This window comes from Dromiciops gliroides, chromosome 4 (assembly GCF_019393635.1).
Source record: "Dromiciops gliroides isolate mDroGli1 chromosome 4, mDroGli1.pri, whole genome shotgun sequence".
Lineage (NCBI taxonomy): Eukaryota > Metazoa > Chordata > Mammalia > Microbiotheria > Microbiotheriidae > Dromiciops > Dromiciops gliroides.
In genome coordinates, this window is record NC_057864.1 from 16,465,158 (window position 1) to 16,484,680 (window position 19,523).

A 19,523-nucleotide genomic window follows, 5' to 3' on the forward strand; every position below is an offset into this window, starting at 1 on the left:
GGAGTGGGGGAGTGGGAGGGGGGTCCTCAGTCAGGGTAAATCACCTCTAGAAGAAGAAACCAGTCTGGTTGGCTGGACTCTGAGAGGTCAAAATGCCGTTTGATGACAACCCCTCTGAAGGGTCAATGCAGGGTAGTGGTAATAATAATAGTAGTAGCTAACATTTAGTAAATAGCATTATGGAGTCTGGAAGACCTGAGTTCAAATCCTGCCCTCAGATACTTACTGCGTGCAGCTATGTGACCCTTTGCCTATCCGGTTTCCTTTTTGTAAAATGGCAGTAACAGTAACACCTGTGGTCCTGAGTTTGGGAAGCATTTCACAGAGGTGATCCCATTGATCCTCACATCTAGTGCCTATTATTATTCCCATTTTAAAGATGAAGAAACTGAGGCCCATAGAGGTTAAGTGACACAACACAGCCAGTGTGAGAGAACTTGAACCCTGAGTGGCTGTGTGCCCATCTGGGCCAGGGTCTTTGTCTTTGCACCCCCAGTAGTGAGCACAGTGCCTGGCACGTGGGGAGTGCTTCATCAATGCCCTTTCATCAGTTCAACCCCAGGGCTGGGTCAGGAGAACCCAGTGGACTGCCAGGGAACAGGCCTGGAGCTGCCAACTTTGAGGCTCCTCTGAAATAGGAGCCAGCCCCTCCCCCATTTCCTGACTGGTGTTTACCCAGGAGCCCTTTCCCTTTCTTGGAGCTGGAAAGCCCATGGGGGGGGGCTACAGGGAGGCCTTGGCCACGGGGTTGGAGGGCCTTTCATCCTGGTGTGGCCAGCCGGAGGCCCCCCCCCCAACCCCTTCTGGCTGGGAACTGGGAGGAGGGGGCTGAAGGCAGCTCAGGACGGATGGGAGGCAGGGCCCCCATCAGGGGTCTAGTGCTCACTCGTTTAGAAAAGAAAAGAAAAGAAGTAAGAAAAACCTGGTGTGGACAGACCCTCTTCCCCAGTCCCCCCTCCCCAACCCCCCCCCATTGGTAAATGCCCTGGATCCTCTGGGTAACCCATTAACAGGGCAGTAAAGGCTGCTTTGGACAGGGGCCAGGCTGCTGGGCTCCCCGCTGCCCTAGCTTGGGCAGGAGCCAGGGGCCTTCCTTTCCTGTGGGGCCTCTTTCTCCTGCAGGGACTGCGAGTCTGGACCACCTCTAGACCACCGAGCTTTCCTCTGGCCAGGCTTTCTAGCCCCCATTCTCTCCCAGGTCAAGAGTCAGCAGTGATTTTTGCCAGACATGGGGGCTCTAAGGACCAGAGGGAGCCCATCCTGTGCTTACCTTTGGGTTATGAAGTGAACAATGGCTTTGAGGTGAGGCAATGATGTGGATTCAGACTCTGCCTCGGGGACTTCCTGACTGAATAACCTTCCACCAGTCCCTTAATCTTTCTTGGCCTCAGTTTCCCTATGTGTAAAATACAGGGGTTAGACTAAATGACTTCTCAGGGTTCCTTTCCATGCTAAATTTATGAGCTTGTGTCCTGCTGGCAGACTAATTTCCTTTGTGCTTAGATATAATCATTTCCCCTTTTGCGTTAAAAATCCTTATGTATAATTATATAATTTATATAGTTATATTTTATATATTTAACTATATATAATTATAAATTTATATAAGTATATTTGCATAATCCATACATTTATATTTTTCACATTTACATATATTTATATAATCTATTTAAATACATCAATATAATTTGTGCACTTATATATTTTAGTATATTTGTATAATTTATATTCTATATATTTAAGTATATTTATACAATTTGTATAATGTATATATTAAGATATAAAATTATATTTCACATATATAAAACATTATTTCCCCATAATTTCTATATTCATGTTTAAGTACATATAACATATTTGTATTATTTCATATATTAAAGTATATTTATATTTACACACATTTATATAATTTATATTATATCTAAGTATGATTATATAATTTGTCTTATATATAACTAGACATAATTTATACCTTATATACATTTAAGTGCATTTACATAGTGCTATAAAGTTGGCAAAGCACTTTACAAATATTCTCTCCTTATTCTGGGAGGTAGGTGATATTATTATCCCATAATTCAGATAAGGAAACTGAAAGTTAAATGAATTGCTCTGGGCCCAAGAGCTCAAACCGGTAAATACTCAAGGTTGGGTTTGAATGCAGGTCTTCCCTACTCCAGGGTCAGAACTCTACCTTTGCACCACTCATCCGCCTTTCAAGCTCCCTGTTGTCTACTTAGTCAAGTTTAAATGCCTAGATGCCCTTGCTTGTGTAGTGAGTGGCAGATGTGCTGGGAGACCTGTGTTCAAATCCTGCCTCCAATACTTATTAGCTCTGTGACTATGGGCATCAGGAGCATCCCTCCCCAACCTCCCCGAGCCTCAGCATCCTCATCTCTAATGGGGACAACTGTTCCTAGTGGATCTTCCCTGAAGGTTGTCGTGGGGTCAGATGAGCCAATGAGCACAATGGGGTTCGACCATCAGAGGACCTCTGGCTTAGAATGGACAGACCTTATTTGGAGGGCTATGTTCGGCCCTGGGAGCCATAGTTTAGGAGGGACATTGATGGGCTGAGAGATTGATGGCCTGGGGAGAACGGGATGATTGTGTTCAAGTGCTTGAAAGGCCTCTTTTGGTTCGATCTGAGTGTCAAATATTTATTGCATCCAGAAACATCTTTCAAGTGCCTTCTGTGGGGCCGGCGACTGTGCTAAACAGAAAAGAACAAGGGGCTCTTGTCCTCAAGAGGCTTACATTCTAATGCGGAAAGACAAAGCAGAGAAGGAAATTGAAAAGCAGGGAGGAAAAGAGAGAGGGAGAAGGCACCCAAGTCCGGACAGTCGGAGAATGTGAAGGAGTGAACGTGGCCTGCCTGGGCACAGGAGAAGCCACCAGCAGAGGAAGGGGCTGCCGAGGCGAGCCGGCTGATAATGGAGGCCAAGGGAAAGCCTCCTGAGAATCAGAGCTGGGGAGAGAGGAGGAAGGGGGAGCTGGCTCTGGGGGTGAAATCTCACCTGAAGTGCTGACCACCTGTGTGACCCCGGGCACAGCCTTGGCAGGTGCAGGCTTCCTTGTGTGAGGTGAGGGGTTTGGACTGGATGACCTCTGAGAGCCTTCCAGATCTAGCTAGATGACCCTGGGATACATAAAACCAATAGCAATAAGCCATACCTTAGTACCCCCCACCCCTGCCCCACCCCACCTAACCCCAGCTGTGCTGACTGCTCTTTTAAGTCGCGACTTCTTAGGGTCCCTGGCTCCTTTTAATTCTCCGCTCAGACCCCACCTCCTCCCAGAGGCCTCCCCCAGTGTCCCAGGTGCTGTGGATGTCCCTCCCACCCCATCTTTCCTTTGCACTGGCCCCGGGGGAGGCCACTCAAGAGTGCTCTCCCCCAGCTTGTGTGGACGCTCACAAGGCTTTGGGAAGCACCTTCCCAGCATCCAGGCCTGTTGTGTTTGTGGCGGTCCTCTGACCTCCCATCCTAGCAGCCGGTCAAACACAGAAGGGAGAGGTGAGTCCCCAGGGCTTGTCTCCAGCCCCACCTCCTACAGGAAGCCCTTCCGGATTCTCCCTATGATGCTAACAGTACAAGGTGAGCTTGGTGAGGGAAGGGGCCTGGCTTTTTGTTTGTCTTTGGAATAGAGCAGGCCTCTGTTCATTGGTATTTTTAAAATTTCTTTTTTATCTTCTACTTAATCATTAACAAACATTTCAACCCACAAAGAAAACAAAAGTGTATTGCATAGGAAACTGTGAAGTCTGTTGTGTATGTTTTTCCACAAGCATTTCTAGTACTTGCTTTGTATGAGGTAGAGGACTAGGCACTGGGGCTTCCAAGATATAACAGGCCCTGCCCTACCCTCAAGGAGCTTCCATTCCACTAGGGGATAGAGCATTTTACCCAGATAAGGAATGTGATTTGAGGAGGGAGAAAGCGCTACACTGTGCAGGGTCAGGAAGGATTCCCATGCGAAGTGGAAATAGATTTGAGCCCAATGGGATGACCAAGTTAACTGTCATTATCTGCCTTGAAATTCTAGGCTTTTGGCTTCCCCAAATGCATTCCGCTGTTACTTTGTCTAGCTCTATAAAGTATCCTCTTAAGGTTGCATGATTGGTGTAGCAGCAAATTTGTAAATTAGGTACTATCATTACACTTTTTTTAAAAAGTCTGTAATATCTGCAAATATGTAGCAGAACAGGAAAAAAGAGGATTGTATATGAAACTATAAGTCTCCATTGTACAGTTTGCTTTTCTTTTTAAATATGGAATAAATTAAACCTGTAGTTTTCAAAGCTGTCCTTGTCTGTGATTCCTTATGACCTTCCTCTCTTCTCTTCTGTGTATTTAAAAAAATGCTTCAATAGCTTTTCTTTTAAAAAAAACAACTATATTTTTATTTATTGTGTTAAATATTCCCCAATTACATGGAAAAAAATTAAAACATTTATTTTTTTAATACAAATTCTCTCCCTTCCCTCCAACCCTTCTCCCATGCTTTAAGAAGGCAAGGTTATATACTATTGATTATACAGATGAAGTCATGTAAAACATATTCCCATATTAGCTTTGTTGAAAGGGAAAACACACACACAAACAAGAAGAATAAAGAATGTAAAAAACGGTCTGCTTTAATCTGCACTCAGAATTCATCATTTCTCTGTGGAGGTAGAGAGCATCTTTCATCATGGGTCCTTTGGAATTATCTTGGGTCATTGTCTTGATCAGAATAGCTACAGTTTCACAGTCGATCATCACACAGTGTTGTTGTTACTGTGCACAATGTTCTCCTGGTTCTGCCCACTTCACTTTGCATCAATTCATACAAATCTTTCCAGGTTTTTCTGAAACCATCCCCCTCATCATTTCTCAAAGCATGATAATATTCCATCACAATCATATACCACAACTTGTTCAGCCATTCCCCAATTGATGGGCATCCTCTCAATTTCCAATTCTTTGCCACTACAGAAATAGTTGCTATATTTTGTTCACCTAGTTCCTTTTCCCTTTTCTTTGATCTCTTTGAGATAACAGACCTAGTAGTAGTATTGCAGGGTAGTTAGGTGACCCAATACATAGAGTTCCAAGCCTGGAGTCAGGAAGACATGAGTACAAATCTGGCCTCAGACAATTATGAGCTGTGTGACTCTGGGCAAGTCACTTTACCCTGTTTGTCTCAGTTCCTTACCTGTAAAATGAACTGGAGAAGGAAATGGCAAACCACTTCCGTTTCTCTGCCAAGAAAACCCAAAATGTGGTCGTGAAGAGTTGAATATGACTGAAAACAACTGAAAAGACAGTATTGCTGGCTCAAAGGGCATGTATAGTTTTGCAGCCCTTTGAGCATTGTTCCAAATCGTTCTCCAGAATGGTTGGACCAGTTCACAACTCCACCAACAATGCATTAGTGTCCCAATTTTTCCACATTGCTTCCAGCATTTGTCATTTTCCTTTCCAAATGACTCTTCTTTCTTTCCTTCTTTTTTCATCAACTCTATGCCCATGCCTTTCTTCCTTCAAGAAAAATAAAATCTTTGTGACAAACATGCATAATCAACCAAAATAAATTTGGAAACATTGGTCATGTCCAAAATGTCTGTCATATTCGGCATCTTGAGTCCATCACCTCTCTTTCAGAAGGTGGGTAGCACACTTCATTGGTTCTCTGGAATTGTAATGGGTCATTGCATGGATCAGAAATCTGAAGTTTCTCAGGGTTGTTTATAATATTGTTATTGTGTAAATTATTCTCTGGTTCTGCTCACTTCACTCTGTATTGGTTTATCGAAGTCTTCCCAGGCTTCTCTGAAACTATCCTCTTCATTGTTTTTAATGGGACAACAGTATTAAATTATATTCACATGCCATAATTGGTTTAGCTATTTCCTATTTGATGGGTACCCCTTTAGTATTCAGTTCTTTGTTCCTACGAAAAGAGCTGCTAGAAATATTTTTGAAGGTAGAGGACCCTTTTCTCTTTCTTTTATCTCTTTGTGGATATAAGCGTAGGTGGAGGTTATTACTGTGTCAAAGAGTACGGTCACTTTGGGGGCATACTTCCAAATTTCTTTCTAGAATGGCCATGCCAAGTCACAGCTTCACCAGCCATTCCCTGGTGTGTCTGTTCTTCCTGTAGCCGATCCAACAATTGTCCTTTTTCTTTTTTTCTCAACTTTGCTAATCTGATGGGGGTAAGGTAGAACCTCAGCTGTTTTGATGTGCATTTCTCTAATTATTGGTGATTTAGGACAGTTTTTCATATAGTTATTGATAGCTTAGATTTCTTCCTTTGAAAACTGCCAGTTCATAGCTTTTGACCATTTATTTGTTAGGGATGGATTCCTGAACTCTCTATATCTCTCTCTGTCTCTTTCTGTCTCTCCCTCTTTCCAGTCTCTCATCCCTTAAGTCCTCATTTAGGCATCACATTCTCCTTAAAACCTGCTCTCCTTCCTTCCAGTGGGAAGTGAGCTCTCCCTTTTCTCTACAACACTTTGAATTTCCCCTTGGCTTTTACATCATCTGCTTTGTCACATAGGAATTTATGTCTTTTTCTTCCCTATTAGACTGAAAGTTCCTTTAGAGTAGGGATGTTTTCATTTTTGTCCTTATACCTCAAGCACCGTTGCATACAGTAGGCACTTACTAAATGCTTGTGCGTTCATAGTCTAGTGGTTTGCATTTGGTTTTTGCTTAGATCTGTGATTTCATTGGTGTAGGGGACTCCAAGGTCAGGAAACTTCCTCCACCAATGCCTCCCTGTACCTGTTCTGCAACTGAGAATCTCAGAGAGTTGCTTTGGGACACTGACATTGACTTGCCCAGGGTCACACAGCTGGTGTCAGAGCAGTACTTGAACTCAGGTCTCTCAGACTCTTCTGCATTATCCCCTGCAACTTCTTGCCTTACATAGAGTAGGTTGGTTTTTTGTTTTTTTGATTGGAAGGATTGGAGGAATTAGATTCAATTTCCCCACAAATCCTTATTAAAAGTCTAGAAAGGCAGGCTTCTAATCAGCTCTTAATAAGAGCTTGTGGTTAAATTGAATCTGATTCCACTAATCCACCCCACAGATTTCTGCCAGATGAGCAGATAGTTTCTGAGGCTCGTCTCTCTCTCCTGCCCAGCCAAACTGGACTGCTTGTTCTTCCCCGGACGTGTCCCGAGCCCTCCCAGGTCTGGGCCTTCGTTTCATCATTCCCCATGGCCTGAGTGAGACCTCTCCCACCATCTTGATGGGATCAATTTCTACCTTGCTTTCTTTCCAAGGCCCAGCTCAAGTGGCTCCTCTTCTCTGGAGTTGTCCTTGATCTCTCACTTGGAAGGGATCTTTCCTCCTTGGGCCGGCCTCCCTTTTGTTTCCACCCCTCCTGTGAACTCCTTGCAGTGTCTTTGGGTTATACTTATTCTTATGTTAGCTCACCATCTCAACTATAGCTGTATCCTCTACGGCACTTGCCCTGCACATAGTAGGCCTTCAGCAAATGATTCTTGAATGAGTGGCCATTAGCATTGGAAGGAATATTTGAGGTCATCTAGGCCAAATTGCTTACTTGACAGATAGGGAAACTGAGGCCCAGCGCAACTGAGTGACTTTGTTCTTGCTACACAATCACCTAGGCTCAGAACTTAGACTTAAAAGCCTTGAAATTCAGACTATATATAGAATAGTATTTTTAAAAATTAAGCGTTTTATTGGAAATTTAGCTATAGAACAACTGGTCAGCATTCTTTTGACTTTCTGAGACTTGCTCTCTGCCCCTGCTTAATGGAAGGAAAGGGCTGTCATTCAGTTCAGTTCAATTCAACTCAAACATTTATTTGTTAAGCACCTACTGTATACTGCCATAGTCTGGTATTTGGTTAGCACTTTGTAGTGCAGGGTAGAAAGAGCATTGAGCTTGAAGGCAGAGGACCTGGGTTCAAATTCCAGCTCCTTTACTTTCTAGCCATGTTATCTTGGTCAAATTCTTCAAGATTTTGAATCTTGAAGTCACAGTTTCCTCATCTCTGAAATGAGGATGGTTGGTTTTCCCAGATCAAAATCCTGCAGTTTCTGTGTGCCTGGGCCTCTCTCAGTTTTACTCTCTCTTTGGGTGAGTATCTCTGTCTCTGTGTATGTATCTCACTGGCTTTTTTTGTTTGTTTGTTTGTTTTGTTTTGCAGGGTAATGGGGGTTAAGTGACTTGCCCAGGGTCACACAGCTAGTAAGTGTCAAGTGTCTGAGTCCGGATTTGAACTCAGGTACTCCTGAATCCAGGGCCCATGCTTTATCCACTGCACCACCTAGCCGCCCCCCTCACTGGCTTATATTAAATATTTGCTAGGGATACAGAGACCCAAATGACACCCTCCCCACCCTCAGGGAGCTTATATTCTCTGAGGGGAGACAAGGAGGACGCCCCTCTCTGGCCTCGGTTTGTGCTCTCTGGCTCTGACTGGTCGGTCTCCCTGTTCCTTTCCTCTTCTCTCTCCAGTGCTTCCGGTTGCCCTGCTCCGCCCACCTCCTCCCCAACCTCATTAGGAGAGGTGGAAGTCAGCTGTCACTAGGACCCCAGGCTTGTCAGGTTTCTCTGCAGCTCCATCACTGCGCTCCTGACTCTTCTCCCTCCCCCACCATTCATGAGGCCTTTCTGAAAGAAAAAAAAGAAAAATCTGGGTTGAATTATAGCCGTCTGTAAAAGCCTTTACATGCCTTTCCCTGCTTTTTGAACGTGCAGACCAGCATTACAATTGCAAGCAGTTCATTAGCGGAGGCATCCATCCAAGCCTTGTTTGATAACTTCCCTTGACCCCCTGTTATTTATACAGCTGCGGGGGAAGGTTGACAAAGCCAGGTACATGTCTTGTCTCACGTAGAAAGTCTCACGTGTCGGTATTTTGGCCGGGTGTTGAGCTGCATCTATTTAGAATTGATGCAATGTGGTGAAAAGACCGCTAGTCTCAGAGGACCCAGGTTTGGATCCTGGCTCAGGTACTGACCTCTGTGTGACCTTGGGCAGTCACTGCCCCTTTGTGGGCTTGGGTTTCCCCCTTTGTCCCACAAGAAGCTTAGAGGTGATGCTTTCAAAATTCCCTGACAGCTTTACACCCTATAACCCTGAGGCCAGCTATACCTCAGTTTCTTTTTTTATTGAAAGGAAATAATAAAAGTCATACTCCTTCCCTCCTAGGAATGGGAGGGAAAAGCTCTGTAAAACTTTCAAGTGTTTTGTAAATGTGAGTGGTATCCCAGGATGCCTCACTGTGGGGTTCTGGTAGAGTTGGTTGTTTAGTGCCTTTGGGATTATTCCTTTCCTTCTTAGTCCCATCAAAACTTACCAGTTTTGTGACCCATTCTTTTAGAATCTTGTTAAAAAGCTAGCTCAATAAATTCATCTAGTAGAGTAAGAATTAATTGGGGCACAAGGTGGCTGCCTTTGAGAGAGACGATTATTTCTCTCTCGTATTTCATTATTGAATTAGGAACAAGGTTTTTGCCCTTTTCTACTTCCTCATCCAGAAGTCAACCAGTGTGGGAAATCTTGGGCAAAACTTAGCCTGCCAAGGAAAACTAAGATCAAATAAAAGACAGTAAAGAAATTCTAAGTTTAGGCTAATGGGTGGATTCCTGCTGATTTTGTTTACTCAGGCAGGTCTGAGAAAATAGGGATTCTCTCTTTTGTCATATGGTGGTATGTTTCTCTGACGAAGATTTGGGTGCTCAGTGTCAAGATCCTTAAGACCCTCATTGGAATAAGCCCACCTCACATAATATTCATTCTCTCACTAATTGGTAACCAGTCAGAGTTGATTGCCACTCTCTGGAATACCTGCTCTTCCGAGTCCACCCCCATGATTGGTCTTTGGGATTTGTGTGAGTACTCACCCATTTTACTGGTAATATGATAGCATTGTGGGCAGCTAGATGGTGCAGTGGTTAAAGCACTGGCCTTGGATTCAGGAGGACCTGAGTTCAAATCCAGCCTCAGACACTTGGCACTTAACTAGCTGTGTGACCCTGGGCAAGTCACTTAACCCTCATTGCCCTGCCAAAACCAAAAAACAAACCAAAACAAAAATATGATAGCATTGTTAAGAAAATGATCAATTACCTAGAAACCATGTTTCTTGAACTTTTTAAATGTCACAGTCTTCAAGTACTTGAAGGGTTGTGAGGCTGGGAGATGAGGCGTGGCCCCAGAGTACTTATGTTGGGTCCTGGTAGATTCTATGGGACGTCTGCAATGGGGAAAATTCTTAAATCTCCCAACCCACTGACCTCCAAACCTGCCCACCTACAGCCCTTTGTTACAAACACCGTCTGAGTCTAAGGTGATTCCAGCAGAGTTGAGTCAAAAACTCTGGCCTGGCACCACATTAGAAGGCCAAGGTCAGTGAATGCGTGGTACCAACATAAGATCCCAAAGTGGTTGGGGCTACCAGCTGGTACAGTGGACAGAGCCCTGGGCCTGGGGTCAGGAAATCCTGAATTCAAATCCAGCCTCAGATGCTCAATAGCTGTGTGACCCTGGGAAGGTCACTTTACCTTGGTCTTCCTCAGTTTCCTCATCTGTAAAATGGGGATAATAATAGTCCATCCCTCTCAGGGTTGTTGTGAGGACCAGATGAGATAATGTTTGTAAAGCACCTAGCACAGTGCCCGACACAAAGCAAGTGCTATATAAGTGTGAGTTTATAATGATTATAATTTCTTTGTTTGTTTGTTTGGGCGGGGCAATGAGGGTTAAGTGACTTGCCCAGGGTCACACCACTAGCGAGTGTCAAGTGTCTGAGGCTGGATTTGAATTCAGGTCCTCCCGAATCCAGGGCTGGCGCCCTATCCATTGTGCCACCCAGCTGCCTATGATTATAATTTCAAAGGCAAATTGTAGCAGGCAGCCATTGGCTTCCAGATGCAGTGCAGACCTCTCTGGCTTGAGAACCTCCATCTCCTGGCCTCTTCCTCCCTACCTCACCCATTCCATTTTTGACATTCCTACACAGGCCTGGCTCCTGACCCAGCCTGACCTCTGGTTTACAGTCACTTGGATGGCTTAAGCTCCTGCTGCAATCCCTAGGACCTCCCCAGCCCTGCCTACGCTGGAGAGCTGCCCATCCGTGTCAGCCCTTAGCTGCCCACACACCCAGGATGGAGGGCTCACAGTTCCTGCCAGTTCTAGTCGGTGCCTCTTTCCACCAGGCTTCCCTGATCTCTCTGGCTGACCTGCCTTTCTCACCTGCTTCCTTCACATCTGGCTTGAATCTTGAACCTTGACCTGCTCCCAGACACTCAGATTCTTTCCCTGTTTGTGCCTTTTTCTTGAGATCCTTTGGAACTCATGCCGCTGACACGTCCATTCAGACTGTCCCTCCCCTGGGTCCTCTGCCCAGCATGAACTTGCCAGAAGAAGGAGGTTTGTCAGACGGATCTAATCCCAGAATGTGGAAGGGGGAGGAACCTCAGCATTCCTCTCACCTTTTGTGTCCTGGCCCCCCGTGGCAGACTAGGGCAGCCAAAGACTCCCCCTTTTACCTGCAGTCTTTCCCACCTGGGTGGACCCATCTAAGCATGTGGTCCCCTGGAATTTCCTTCTCTCTGAAGAATACTTCTGTCTGGCTCAGAGGTGAACGAAGACCCCAGTACAAGTCTTCAGCCTAAGCCTTTAAAGAGTTCCGTTTGGTTCCCCTTGAGAATGGGGACTGTTTTATTCTTTCTCTTATATCCTAAGCACAAAGAAGGAGCTTAATAAATGCTTATGGATTCCTTGATTTGTTTAGGGTCTAGTCTGTGAAGGCATCTGGCCTTGAAGAGACCTGGTTTTGAAGCTAGGCTCTGATTGACTATTGGGGGAAATAATAAGTAAGTATACTGATAGATTAATATAAAAACATACAAAGTTTACACAGTGTAATTTGGGAGAGGCACTAGAAGCTTGAGAGTATGCTTCAAGAAAGGCCTCATGTAAGTGGTGCTACATGAGTTATATTTTGAAGGAAGTTAGAGATTCAAGAGGTGAAGGTAAGAAGGGACTATATTCCAGGCACTGGGAACAGTCAGACTGGAAAATAGGAAATGGAACATCACATATGAGAAGCAGTAAGGAGGCCATTTTCATAAGAATGGAGAATCCTAGACATAGCCAGCTAAGTAGTACAGCTCACAGAGCACTGGACCTGGAGTCAGAAGTCCTGAGTTCAAATCTAGGCTCAAGGGGCAGGTAGGTGGCGCAGTGGATAGAGAACCAGCCCTGGATTCAGGAGGACCTGAGTTCAAATCCAGCTTCAGACCCTTGACACTTATTAGCTGTGTGACCCTGGGCAAGTCACTTAACCCCAATTGCCTCACTAAAAAAACAAAAAAAAAATCTAGGCTCAAACATGTATTAGCTGGACAAATCACTTCACTGCTATCTGCCTCAGTTTCTTCATCTGTAAAAGGTATATTATAATAATAGCACCTCCCTCCCACAGCTGTTGTTAGGGTCAAATGAGATAATATTTGTAAAGCACTCCTCAAACCTTAAGGTACCATATAAATGTTAGCTATCATTATCATTATTATTATACAATGGATGCCACCAACCATGTGAATCACAGTTGAGAAGCTAGCAATTCAGTAAGACCCTGAATAGTCATACCATACTCAGAAGGAAGAAAGGAAGGAAGGAAAGAAATTGTCTCCCAAGAAATAGGAAACAACTGGTTATCGATGTAGGAATCATTTCAGAGTCAGTGGTCTGTGTGCAATCAGATTCTGTACTACTTAGAACAAAGGTCATAATCAGCAACAAATTTAAGAAACGATTAGAACAACAAATTAGAGGAAATGAGAAAGATGAAAAGAAAATGACATCTGGAGCCACAGCGGCTCCTGCCTGGCTTCTTTCATCAAACTTTGTGTAAGAAGGGCCTGAAAAGATGCCAACCCCAACTTTATGATCACCATGGGAGGTGGGCAAGAGTGAGGGGTCCAGATGGGCAGCCCTGGGTTTGTCTTGAGGCCTAGGTTTTTTTTTTAAAAAAAGAAAAAATGTCAAGGAAGACCTTTGGTGGGTTGAAGCCATTTCTGGAGGGTGGACAGGAGGACATACACGGCCAGGATATATAGGATGGGAACAGCTGCAGGGGATGCTGTGGGAGGGAGTGCTAACATTGAGAAGCCCATACAACCATCAAAGTAGGGTCAACAATTCAGAACTAGAAGGGCCCTTCCCTGAACTTGGCTTTTTTTTCTTCCTTTCTTTTTTTGACAACAGTATTTCAATAGAATTGATTTCCTTTATAATCCTATAGGTTTCATTTTATGCATTTAACAACATTATTCTGAGGGCTTCATAGGCATCCTTGACATTTAAGAGCCACTGATCTAATACAGTCCCCCCATTCTATGGATGAGGAGACTGAGGCCCCTCATTGTAATGATGCAACCTGCCTATGTTCACACAGGGTGAGTTTGCTTTATGTGTCTCATATTGTTAATGACTTGGCACATTCTTTCATATGGTTGTAAATAATTTGTAAGTCTTAATTTATGAACTCTTGGTTCCTATTATCTGACCACCTATTTTTTGAGAAATTATTTCCTCCCCCCTGCCACAAGATGAGGGTTAAGTGACTTGCCCAGGGTCACACAGCTAATAAGTATCAAGTGTCTGAGGTGGATTTGAACTCAGGTCCTCTTGAATCCAGGGCCAGTGGTTTATCCATTCCGCCACCTAGCTGCCCCTGAGAAATTATTTTTAAAACCATAAATATTCTACTGATATATATAAAACCCAATCCTCTTGTTCCCAATGATTTCACCACCTTTCCTGATTGGAGGAAATGTTTCACCATCTGTCCTCTGGAGTTGTCAATGGACAAGGATTGTTTAAAGCGCCTTCTATGTGTCAGGCACTGTGGGAGGCTCTGGGGACCGGAAGCAATCCCTGCTTACATCCTGAAGGGTGGACCACAAGTTCATATATAAGAAAAAGCAAAATAACAACTACATACAAGACTGATCATTGTACTGCTTGGGTTCTGATGGCTTACAGGTCTGTGTAACCCATCCTCCGGCTTCTGTTAATTTGGGTCTTACACGTCTTCCCAAATTTCTCTGGATTCTCTTCCAATTTGGCATTGGGACATTGAGTCAGTAATGACCCCCGAGTTTCATTCAATGGTCAGTCAACCAACAGGTATTTATTAAGTGCTCACTATGTGCGCTAAGTCCAGGGAACATGGAGACAAAATCGAAACAATCACTTCCCTTTGGGAGTTTATATAAATACCTTATATTGGAAACACAAGCAAAAAATGTTTCTAACTTTGTTACAAAAACTCTGACGACTGCATTTCCCCCTGTCTCAGAACTATGATTTCATTGAGATAGGAGAGTCTGGCTAAGGATGCAGCCGCCACCAAATGCAGATCGACCGTTCGGGAATAATTTATACTAAAGCCTTGCCTGGGGGACTGAGATGTTAAGAGACTTGGGGTGTACACAGCCTGTGTAAGAGGCAAGACTCGAAGCCTGGTTCCCTTGCCTCAGATCTCTGCGGCGCATTGATTGTCCCTCTTTGAGGACCTCCAGCGGGCTACAATTAGAGGGGTGCAGTGACGTGGACCTCGCATTCGCTTTGTTAAGGGCTGTGGAGAGCCACAGAGCCTCGGCATTATTGACTCAGCCTTGTCTGGGCCTCTTTTGTTCCCTTGATATTCATTCCTGTGCCCAGTTGAAATCTCAGCTGCCAGGCACGGAAAGAGCCGCAGAGAATTAGCTGAAAATTGATTTTTTCGGGGACAACAAAGTCCAGATTCAAAGCTGCTTTGAAAAAAGGGGTTGAGTGCTTATCAGCCGTTTGCATTCAAGGCTGCAGGTGAGGCGGGCGGCGGCGGGGAGGGAGAATGACTGATCCCCGAAGGCGGCTCTCTCTTTGGCCAGCCTGGGGTTGGAGCAGGGCTTGGAAACCACTTCGGAGCCTGCCTCGTGGGAATATCGGGGCTGGATGAAACAGGAGCGTCTGATGGGGAGAATGAGAGAGGGAGACACAGAGAGAGACTCAGACAGACGGAGAGAGAGAGAGACAGACAGATACAGAGACAGACAGAGAGAGAGACTCCGAGAGAGAGAGAGACAGACACAGACACAGACACAGACAGAAACAAGAGAGACAGACAGACACAGAGACAGAGAGACTCAGAGAGAGACAGAGACTCAGAGAGACAGAGAGAGAGACACACACACACACACACAGACAGAGACAGAGAGAGAGAGTGTGTGTGAAGGCACTGAGAATGGGGGGAGGAGGGATAAGTTATGTAGCCCCGTGGAATGTGCTGAGCCTAGAATGAGGAAGGCTTGGATTTGAATCCTGCCTCAGCCACTTATTAGCTTGTGATCCTGGGCAATTCACTTAACCTTTGTTTGCCTCAGTTTCTGTCGCTTTCTTCCCCCTCCCCTAAGTTTTAAAAGGGAAGCTCAGTCCCAAATCAGAGGGAATGACGTGGTCAGACATGTGCTTTAGGAGGATTATTTGGCAGACTGTATGGAGGGGGGAATAGAGGGGAGATACGGGAAGTAGGGGTGCCAATTAGGAAGCTGGGGCAATAGTCTAGACCAGGAAGAGGTTATAGGGGCCTGAGCTAGGTGTGGGTCCGTGGAGAAAAGGGGGCAGACTGATGACAGAGGGAATGTAAAGGAGGAATGACATCACCTGCCCTGACAAGTGATTGGTTGGGAGGGCGGGAGTTGAAGATGATTCCAGGGCTGTGAGAGCCGGTGGTGTTTGGGTCCAAAATAGAGAAGGAAGAGGAATTGAGAGGAGATGAGGATGAGTTTTAGACAATATAGTTGGAGCCCTTCACCCAAATAGGGAAAACAGCTGGCAAATTTATCAATTAAGGATCAGGTTACACTTTTGTTGTTAAGGCAAATCATTGATTTAAGACCCCCTCTCTCCCTCCCTTCCTCCCTCTCTCCCTCCCTTCCTCCCAGCTTTGGCTGAGCCTGGGTCTCTTCTGTGACATGTAAGAGAGGAAACTGAAAAACATTGGTGGAAATTCAAACATGGGTTACTCAACGATCCTTTGTCATTCAATAGGACTTCTAAAGTAGTGCTCTGAGAAGGATTTGACGACCACTTGTGTGGCTTTGGGTAAGTTGCTTCCTCTCTGGGGGCCTCGGTTTCCTTCCCTGTAAAATGAGGGGTGGACTAGCTGGCCTCTGAGGTCCCCCTCCCCCCAGCTGTAACTCTAAGATCCAGTGATCCAGAACGTTGTCTCGGACAAATAGTTGGGCTGAAGTAGAAATGCAGAATGAAACAGAACTCCTCGTTGGGAATTTGCGAATTGTCCTTTACTTGGTACGATCATGAGACAGTGATTGAGTACCATGTAACCCTTCCAAGAAGGAATGCCTGAGAAGGTTTTCCTGAGGGGAGGTATAGAGCTCCACCTTTCTACCTTCTATTTTTGGAGAGGATGAATTACATATTTAGAGAACACACCTACAGTCACTCAGACAGTCAGTCGGTCAACAAGCATTTAATTAACTTGCTGCCAGGCACTGTGCTAGGTGCTACAGAGAATGGTCCCTGCCCTCAAAGGGCTTACTCTTTAGCCTGCAGAGACATGTATTCATATATACAACCCTTGTCAAAGTTGAACTGGAGGCAGAGCCTGTCACTGATACATACACACTCCTCCATTTGCCCCAAGTGACCAGGGGCATTTAGGGCTCTGTTCTTGACAGTGAATGGGAACTTGATGAGCCCCTAGATAAAGTTATGTAGAGTCTGAGTTGGAAGGGACCCTAGGGGTCATATGAATCGGATCTTACTTGACCAGGAAAATTTAGAGCTGGTTAGGCTTTAAAGATGACAAAATCCCCAACGTGTGGAGATCCAGTGCTTGGACACTGACAAGGGACTCACTACCTGTTTGGTTGCCATTCCACTTTTAGATGGGCTCTGTAAGTCCTAATGTGGGACTGAATTGTGTCTGCTCTCTGAGGTTGAAGAATTAACTAATGGGGGGGGGCAATGAGGGTTAAGTGACTTGCCCAGGGTCACACAGCTAGTAAGTGTCAAGTGTCTGAGGTTAGATTTGAACTCAGGTTCTCCTGAATCCAGGGTCTATGCTTTATCCACTGCGCCCCCTGAGGCTGATGAATTAGAACAAATACTTGAAGACTGAGCTCTTGTCCTCCCAAAACTTTTTTTCCTTCTAGCTTAAGCATCCTTTGTTCCTACCTGTCTCCCTCCAGGCCTGTTTCCCTATCAAATAATTGATGATCTGTAAACAAATGCTTCTGTGAGATCCAAGTGAGTTTCTATTTCAGGGAACCCCGAGGGGATTCCTTTTTATAAACCTGGGGTTCTTGGGCCCTAAACAAGCCACCTCCTGCTCAGGGACACACCCTTCCCGCCCCCTCCCAAATGAGGACGACTTCAGAGGGTGGGTGGTGTGCAAGGGTTAAAAAAGCTCTTCAATGCATTTGGTGTCCTGGCATTACATTTCATGGCCTGATGGGATTTAGGGCCAAGGGAGCCTTACCCTTAGCTCCCTTGGACAGTGATGCCTTCACTCTTGAGCCTATATTAAATTTCACGGCAGAGAATTTTATTCACCCATGGCCAGGAGATGGGGGAGATATTTTGGGTCTACTGGGTCCTTAAATCATGTCCAGTATCCAGGTGCCAGGCACGACTTGAAGTCAGCTCAACAGCCATTTCTCTGTCTGTCTGTCTCTGTCTGTCTGTCTCTGTCTCTCTCCTCTCCAACCCACCTTTTTAATGCCTTTTAAAAAAAAGGATCATAGATTTATTGTTGGAAGGGATATTAGAGAGACCATTTAGTTTAAGCCCTTCATTTTACAGATAAGGTAACTGAGTCACAAGGATATTAGGTGATTTGTCCAAGGTCACATAAGTAGTAAGAATCAGGAAGGATTCACGGCCAGGAAGTCTGTGGACTCCAGAGCCAGTGATCTCTCTTCACTGTATCATGCTGCTTTCCTCCTTCCCTTCTTTTTTTCCTTTTCTCTTTTCTTTCTTCCTTCCATCCCTCCTTCCCTTCCTTCCTTTCCTTCCTTCCTTCCTTCTTTTACTTTCTTTTCTTACCTTCCTCCCTCTCTTTCTCCCTTCCTCTCTCCTTTCTTCCGTCCCTCCTCCCTTCCTTTCCCTCTCTTTCTCCCTCCCTCCCTCCCTTCTTTTTCTTTCTTCCCTCCATCCTGACTTTTTTCTCCCTCCCTCCTTCCTTCTTTCCTTCCTTCCTCTTTCTTTCTCTCACTTTTCTTCTCCCTCTTTCTCCCCCCCCCTTCCTCTTTCTATTACCTTCTTTCCAACTTTTTCACTTTCCAATGACTTAGGAACATCCCCCCCCCCCCCAAGCCTTTTTTGGTTGAGACCAACCAATAGTCCAGGTGTGAGATGCTGAGGGCCTACACTAGGGGGGTGCTGGAGTTGGGAGAGCATGGGGGAGAGATGGCTCAGCTTTGGATACATTGAGTTTAAGACGTCCATAGGACATCCAAGGCAAGATGGGCCATGATCTAATGATGTAGCAATGATAATAACGATTCACGATGAGTCTAAATAATTAGAAGGCAAGCTCCCCAGGGCAGGCTGTTGCGTCTTTTGGTATTCCCAGTGCTTAGAACTGTCCCTGGCGCACAGTAGGCCCTTAAAAATGTTCATTGATTGACTTACTTATTCCTGAATATGGGGACTGGATATACAGGGATGTTTGATGGTCCAATAAATGAGGAGAGAATATGGCAGCCTTTAAAGTCCTCATGAATCAGCAAGATCCCAGATCAGCCTTTAGTCCCACTGGGATTCATTTTCCTCTGCCCATCCCTCTCCCAAAGAGAACCTGATTCCCTTCCCCACCGAGCCAGGGTGGTGCTTTGGGGGAAGAGGAGCCCCACTCCTGCCTTGGGCCCGGGACTTGGGGAGATGGCAAACTGAGAAGCCCAGCATTCAATGCTCAGGTGGGGAGGGGCCTGGGGGAGCTTCTCCAAGCGTGTCGGTTGGAGCGACACATGCCAGGCCGAGTGGGCGTGAAGGAGGCATTTGTGTGAAGCTTGGCACACGGGCGGGCTTTGTGCTCCGGGGCTACAATCAATCAAGCAAGTGTGTTCAGTAGCTGCCACCAGGCTGCACATACATGCCGAATGGCGGCTCCCCAAGAATCCTCTCACCCTGGAAGAAAGGGAGGCATTGTGTGTGCCCGAGCCCTCCCAAGGAAATACCTGAGTCGGTTGGTTTTCCTGCTCAGTTTTTTCCCCCTTTCCTCATTCCACTCCATCTTTGAAGAAAAGAAAGTCCTTGATCCCGTGGGCACCATTGAGCTCCAGTTCCCTGGGATGAATCTAATCAAAGCATAACTTTACACATTCCTCCCCTGCTCCTAAGCCCTCAGTGGTGTCCAAATTCAGCCCGAGCGCTCAGTGAGCTTCACATGCTGGGACTGCACAGACAAAACACCACCAACAACACCGTTGCGCCCTCACAAAACTTCCACTCTGCCGGGAGGAGATGCTGACTC

The 19,523-nt window shown here is 45.5% G+C and overlaps 1 protein-coding gene across 3 annotated transcripts in view; it reads left to right on the plus strand.

Annotated features, from left to right (window-relative positions):
- The window catches only part of KANK4 (KN motif and ankyrin repeat domains 4), a 107,065-nt gene that overhangs the window by 14,194 nt on the left and 73,348 nt on the right, over window positions 1–19,523 (plus strand). Inside the window, exon 1 of one of the 3 annotated variants that reach the window (XM_043999371.1) lies at window positions 14,824–14,851. The exons of the other annotated variants lie outside the window; for them this stretch is intronic. The gene's annotated coding sequence lies outside the window, so the exon portion shown is untranslated. Of the gene's footprint in view, window positions 1–14,823; window positions 14,852–19,523 lie in introns of those variants that run through there. 3 annotated transcript variants of the gene reach the window in all.